We start from the raw sequence: 6,875 nt of genomic DNA, 5'->3' as shown, positions 1-6,875 counted from the left end.
TGAGCTGTGGGTTAGTGTTACTGAGCTGTGGGTTAGTGTTAGTGAGCTGTGGGTTAGTGTTACTGAGCTGTGGGTTAGTGTTAGTGAGCTGTGGGTTACTGTTACTGAGCTGTGGGTTAGTGAGCTGTGGGTTAGTGTTGCTGAGCTGTGGGTTACTGAGCTGTAGGTTAGTGTTGCTGAGCTGTAGGTTAGTGTTACTGAGCTGTGGGTTAGTGAGCTATGAATTAGTGTTATTGAGCTGTGCGTTGGTCAGCTGTGGGTTAGTGTTACTGATCTGTGGGTTGGTGAGCTGTGGGTTAGTGTTGCTGATCTGTAGGTTAGTGTTGCTGAGCTGTAGGTTAGTGTTACTGAGCTGTGGGTTGGTGAGCTGTGGGTTAGTGTTACTGAGCTGTAGGTTAGTGTTGCTGAGCTGTAGGTTAGTGTTACGGAGCTGTGGGTTGGTGAGCTGTGGGTTAGTGTTGCTGATCTGTAGGTTAGTGTTGCTGATCTGTAGGTTAGTGTTGCTGAGCTGTAGGTTAGTGTTACTGAGCTGTGGGTTGGTGAGCTGTGGGTTAGTGTTACTGAGCTGTAGGTTAGTGTTGCTGAGCTGTAGGTTAGTGTTACTGAGCTGTGGGCTGCTGAGCTGTAGGTTAGTGTTATTGAGCTGTAGGTTAGTATTGCTGAGCTCTGGTTTAGTGTTACTGATCTGTGGGTTACTGAGCTGTCGGTTAGTGTTACTGAGCTGCAGGTTAGTGTGCTGAGCTGTAGGTTAGTTTTCCTGAGCTGTGGGTTGCTGAGGAGTAGGTTAGTGTTACTGAGCTGTGGGTTGGTGTTAGTGAGCTGTGGGTTACTGTTATTGAGCTGTGGGTTAGTGTTACTGAGCTGTGGGTTAGTGAACTGTGGGTTGCTGAGCTGTAGGCTAGTGTTACGGAGCTGTGGGTTAGTGTTACTGAGCTGTAGGTTAGTGTTACTGAGCTGTGGGTTGCTGAGCTGTGGGTTAGTGTTGCTGAGCTGTTGGTTAGTGTTGCTGAGCTGTTGGTTAGTGTTAGTGAGCTGTAGGTTAGTGTTGCTGACCTGTAGGTTAGTGTTGGTGAGCTGTGGGTTAGTGTTACTGAGCTGTGGGTTAGTGAGCTGTGGGTTGCTGAGCTGTAGGTTAGTGTTACGGAGCTGTGGGTTGGTGAGCTGTGGGTTAGTGTTACTGAGCTGTAGGTTAGTGTTACTGAGCTGTGGGTTAGTGTTACTGAGCTGTGAGTTAGTGTTGCTGAGCTGTAGGTTAGTGTTACTGATCTGTGGGTTACTGAGCTGTAGGTTAGTGTTACTGAGCTGTGGGTTGCTGAGCTGTGGGTTAGTGTTACTGAGCTGTAGGTTAGCGTTGCTGAGCTGTAGGTTAGTGTTAGTGAGCTGTAGGTTAGAGTTGCTGAGCTGTAGGTTAGTGTTGGTGAGCTGCGGTTTAGTGTTAGTGAGATGTAGGTTAGTGTTGCTGAGCTGTAGGTTAGTTTTACTCAGCTGTGGGTTAGTGTTACTGAGCTGTGGGTTAGTGTTACTGAGCTGTGGGTTAGTGAGCTGTGGGTTGCTGAGCTGTAGGTTAGTGTTACGGAGCTGTGGGTTGGTGTTCGTGAGCTGTGGGTTACTGTTACTGAGCTGTGGGCTAGTGTTACTGAGCTGTTGGTTAGTGTTGCTGAGCTGTAGGTTAGTGTTACTGAGCTGTGGGTTAGGGTTACTGAGCTGTAGGTTACTGTTACTGAGCTGTGGGTTGGTGAGCTGTGGGTTAGGGTTACTGAGCTGTAGGTTAGTGTTCGTGAGCTGTCAGTTAGTGTTACTGAGCTGTGGGTTAGTGTTGGTGAGCTGTGGGTTAGTGTTAGTGAGCTGTGAGTTAGTGTTGGTGAGATGTGGGTTAGTGTTACTGAGCTGTGGGTTAGTGTTAGTGAGCTGTGGGTTAGTTTTACTGAGCTGTGGGTTAGTGTGACTGAGCTGTGGGTTATTGTTGGTGAGCTGTCAGTCAGTGTTAGTGAGCTGTGGGTTAGTTTTACGAGCGGTAGATTAGTGTTGGTGAGCTATGTGTTAGTGTTAGTGAGCTGTGGGTTAGATTTACTGAGCTGTGGGTTAGTGTTACTGAGCTGTGGGTTAGTGTTGGTGAGCTGTGGGTTAGTGTTAGTGAGCTGTGAGTTAGTGTTGGTGAGCTGTCGGTTAGTTTTACTGAGCTGTGGGTTAGTGTTGGTGAGCTATGGGTTAGTGTTAGTGAGCTGTGGGTTAGTTTTACTCAGCTGTGTGTTAGTGTTACTGAGCTGTGGGTTAGTGTTGTTGAGCTGTGGGTTAGTGTTAGTGAGTTGTAAGTTAGTGTTGGTGAGCTGTCGGTTAGTGTTAGTGAGCTGTGGGTTAGTTTTACTGAGCTGTGGGTTAGTGTTAGTGAGCTGTGCGTTAGTTTTACTGAGTTGTGGGTTAGTGTTACTGAGCTGTGGGTTAGTGAGCTGTGGGTTAGTGTTGCTGAGCTGTGGGTTACTGAGCTGTGGGTTAGTGTTACTGAGCTGTCGGTTAGGGTTGCTGAGCTGTAGGTTAGTGTTACTGAGCTGTGGGTTAGTGTTAGTCAGCTGTGGGTTAATGTTACTGAGCTGTGGGTTAGTGTTACTGTGCTGTAGGTTAGTGTTGCTGAGCTGTAGGTTAGTGTTACTGAGCTGTGGGTTAGTGAGCTATGGATTAGTGTTAGTGAGCTATGGATTAGTGTTATTGAGCTGTGGGTTGGTGAGCTGTGGGTTAGTGTTACTGATCTGTGGGAAGGTGAGCTGTAGGTTAGTATTACTGAGCTGTAGGTTAGTGTTGCTGAGCTGTAGGTTAGTGTTACTGAGCTGTGGGTTGGTGAGCTGTGGGTTAGTGTTACTGATCTGTGGTTGCTGAGCTGCAGGTTAGTGTTACTGAGCTGTGGGTTAGTGTTACTGAGCTGTAGGTTAGTATTGCTGACCTCTGGGTTAGTGTTACTGAGCTGTGGTTTAGTGTTACTGAGCTGTAGGTTAGTGTGCTGAGCTGTAGGTTAGTTTTCCTGAGCTGTGGGTTAGTGTTGCTGAGCTGTAGGTTAGTGTTACTGATCTGTGGGTTACTGAGCTGTGGGTTAGTGTTACTGAGCTGTAGGTTAGCGTTGCTGAGCAGTAGGTTAGTGTTAGTGAGCTGTAGGTTAGAGTTGCTGAGCTGTAGGTTAGTGTTGCTGAGCTGTAGGTTAGTTTTACTCAGCTGTGGGTTAGTGTTAGTGAGCTGTGGGTTAGTGTTACTGAGCTGTGGGTTGGTGAGCTGTGGGTTAGGGTTACTGAGCTGTAGGTTACTGTTACTGAGCTGTGGGTTGGTGAGCTGTGGGTTAGGGTTACTGAGCTGTAGGTTAGTGTTGGTGAGCTGTCAGTTAGTGTTACTGAGCTGTGGGTTAGTGTTGGTGAGCTGTGGGTTAGTGTTAGTGAGCTGTGGGTTAGATTTACTGAGCTGTGGTTAGTGTTACTGAGCTGTGGGTTAGTGTTGGTGAGCTGTGGGTTAGTTTTACTGAGCTGTGGGTTAGTGTGACTGAGCTGTGGGTTATTGTTGGTGAGCTGTTGGTTAGTGTTAGTGAGCTGTGAGTTAGTGTTGGTGAGCTGTCAGTTCGTGTTAGTGAGCTGTGGGTTAGATTTACTGAGCTGTAGATTAGTGTTTGTGAGCTGTGGGTTAGTGTTAGTAAGCTGTGAGTTATTGTTGGTGAGCTGTCGGTTAGTGTTAGTGAGCTGTGGGTTAGTTTTACTGAGCTGTGGGTTAGTGTTAGTGAGCTGTCGGTTAGTGTTAGTGAGCTGTGGCTTAGTGTTAGTGAGCTGTGGGTTAGTTTTACTGAGCTGTGGGTTAGTGTTAGTGAGCTGTGGATTAGTGTTACTGAGCTGTGGGTTAGTGTTGGTGAGCTGTGGGTTAGTGTTACTGAGCTGTAAGTTAGTGTTGGTGTGCTGTCGGTTAGTGTTAGTGAGCTGTGGGTTAGTTTTACTGAGCTGTGGGTTAGTGTTAGTGAGCTGTGTGTTAGGTTTACTGAGCTGTGGGTTAGTGTTAGTGAGCTGTGGATTAGTGTTACTGAGCTGTGGGTTAGTGTTGGTGAGCTGTGGGTTAGTGTTAGTGAGTTGTGGGTTAGTGTTACTGAGCTGTGGGTTAGTGTTAGTGAGCTGTGGGTTAGTGTTACTGTGCTGTTGGTTAGTGTTGGTGAGCTGTGGGTTAGCATTACTGACCTGTGGGTTAGTGTTAGTGAGCTGTGGGTTAGCGTTACTGAGCTGTGGGTTAGTGTTAGTGAGCTGTGGGTTAGTGTTACTGAGCTGGGTTAGTTTTACTGAGCTGTGGGTTCGTGTTGCTGAGCTGTAGATTAGTGTTGGTGAGCTATGGGTTAGTGTTAGTGAGCTGTGGGTTAGTTTTACTGAGCTGTGGGTTAGTGTTACTGAGCTGTGGGTTAGTGTTGGTGAGCTGTGGGTTAGTTTTACTGAGCTGTGGGTTAGTGTTACTGAGCTGTGGGTTAGTGTTGGTGAGCTGTGGGTTAGTGTTAGTGAACTGTAAGTTAGTGTTGGTGAGCTGTCGGTTCGTGTTAGTGAGCTATGGGTTAGGGTTAGTGAGCTGTGGATTAGTGTTACTGAGCTGTGGGTTAGTGTTAGTGAGCTGTGGGTTAGTGTTACTGTGCTGTTGGTTAGTGTTGGTGAGCTGTGGGTTAGCATTACTGACCTGTGGGTTAGTGTTACTGAGCTGTGGGTTAGTGACCTGTGGGATAGCGCTACTGAGCTGTGGGTTTGTGTTGGTGAGCTGTGGGTTAGTTTTCCTGAGCTGTGGGTTCGTGTTAGTGAGTTGTGGGTTCGTGTTACTGTGCTGTGGGTTAGTGTTGGTGAGCTGTGGGTTAGAGTTACTGAGCTGTGGGTTAGTGTTGGTGAGCTGTGGGTTAGCATTACTGAGCTGTGGGTTAGTGTTACTGAGCTGTGGGTTAGTGATCTGTGGGTTAGTGTTACTGAGCTGTGGGTTGCTGAGCTGTAGGTAAGTGTTACTGAGCTGGGTTAGTTTTACTGAGCTGTGGGTTAGTGTTACTGAGCTGTGGGTTAGTGTTGGTGAGCTGCAGGTTAGTGCTATTCAGCTGTGGGTTAGTGTTGGTGAGCTGTGGGTTAGTGTTACTGAGCTGTGGGTTAGTGTTAGTGAGCTGTGGGTTAGTGTTACTGAGCTGTGGGTTAGTGTTAGTGAGCTGTGGGTTACTGTTACTGAGCTGTGGGTTAGTGTTGCTGAGCTGTCGGTTAGTGAGCTGTGGGTTAGTGAGGTGTGGGTTAGTGTTGCTGAGCTGTTGGTTAGGGTTGCTGAGCTGTAGGTTAGTGTTACTGAGCTGTGGGTTAGTGTTAGTCAGCTGTGGGTTAGTGTTACTGAGCTGTGGGTTAGTGTTATTGAGCTGTAGGTTAGTGTTGCTGAGCTGTAGGTTAGTGTTACTGAGCTGTGGGTTAGTGAGCTATGGATTAGTGTTATTGAGCTGTGGGTTGGTGAGCTGTGGGTTAGTGTTACTGATCTGTGGGTTGGTGAGCTGTAGGTTAGTGTTACTGAGCTGTAGGTTAGTGTTACTGAGCTGTGGGTTGGTGTTACTGAGCTGTGGGTTAGTGAGCTATGGATTAGTGTTATTGAGCTGTGGGTTGGTGAGCTGTGGGTTGGTGAGCTGTGGGTTAGTGTTACTGATCTGTGGGTTGGTGAGCTGTAGGTTAGTGTTACTGAGCTGTAGGTTAGTGTTACTGAGCTGTGGGTTGGTGAGCTGTGGGTTAGTGTTACTGATCTGCGGTTGCTGAGCTGTAGGTTAGTGTTACTGCGCTGTGGGTTAGTGTTACTGAGCTGTGGTTAGTGTTACTGAGCTGTGGGTTAGTGTTGGTGAGCTGTGGGTTAGTGTTAGTGAGCTGTGAGTTAGTGTTGGTGAGCTGTCAGTTCGTGTTAGTGAGCTGTGGGTTAGATTTACTGAGCTGTAGATTAGTGTTTGTGAGCTGTGGGTTAGTGTTAGTAAGCTGTGAGTTATTGTTGGTGAGCTGTCGGTTAGTGTTAGTGAGCTGTGGGTTAGTTTTACTGAGCTGTGGGTTAGTGTTAGTGAGCTGTCGGTTAGTGTTAGTGAGCTGTGGCTTAGTGTTAGTGAGCTGTGGGTTAGTTTTACTGAGCTGTGGGTTAGTGTTAGTGAGCTGTGGATTAGTGTTACTGAGCTGTGGGTTAGTGTTGGTGAGCTGTGGGTTAGTGTTACTGAGCTGTAAGTTAGTGTTGGTGTGCTGTCGGTTAGTGTTAGTGAGCTGTGGGTTAGTTTTTATGAGCTGTGGGTTAGTGTTAGTGAGCTGTGTGTTAGGTTTACTGAGCTGTGGGTTAGTGTTAGTGAGCTGTGGATTAGTGTTACTGAGCTGTGGGTTAGTGTTGGTGAGCTGTGGGTTAGTGTTAGTGAGTTGTGGGTTAGTGTTACTGAGCTGTGGGTTAGTGTTAGTGAGCTGTGGGTTAGTGTTACTGTGCTGTTGGTTAGTGTTGGTGAGCTGTGGGTTAGCATTACTGACCTGTGGGTTAGTGTTAGTGAGCTGTGGGTTAGCGTTACTGAGCTGTGGGTTAGTGTTAGTGAGCTGTGGGTTAGTGTTACTGAGCTGGGTTAGTTTTACTGAGCTGTGGGTTCGTGTTGCTGAGCTGTAGATTAGTGTTGGTGAGCTATGGGTTAGTGTTAGTGAGCTGTGGGTTAGTTTTACTGAGCTGTGGGTTAGTGTTACTGAGCTGTGGGTTAGTGTTGGTGAGCTGTGGGTTAGTTTTACTGAGCTGTGGGTTAGTGTTACTGAGCTGTGGGTTAGTGTTGGTGAGCTGTGGGTTAGTGTTAGTGAACTGTAAGTTAGTGTTGGTGAGCTGTCGGTTCGTGTTAGTGAGCTATGGGTTAGGGTTAGTGA

This window comes from Mobula hypostoma, chromosome 6 (genome assembly GCF_963921235.1).
Source record: "Mobula hypostoma chromosome 6, sMobHyp1.1, whole genome shotgun sequence".
NCBI lineage: Eukaryota > Metazoa > Chordata > Chondrichthyes > Myliobatiformes > Myliobatidae > Mobula > Mobula hypostoma.
The sequence above is the reverse complement of the archived record's forward strand: the minus strand, read 5'-3'. Positions refer to the sequence as shown.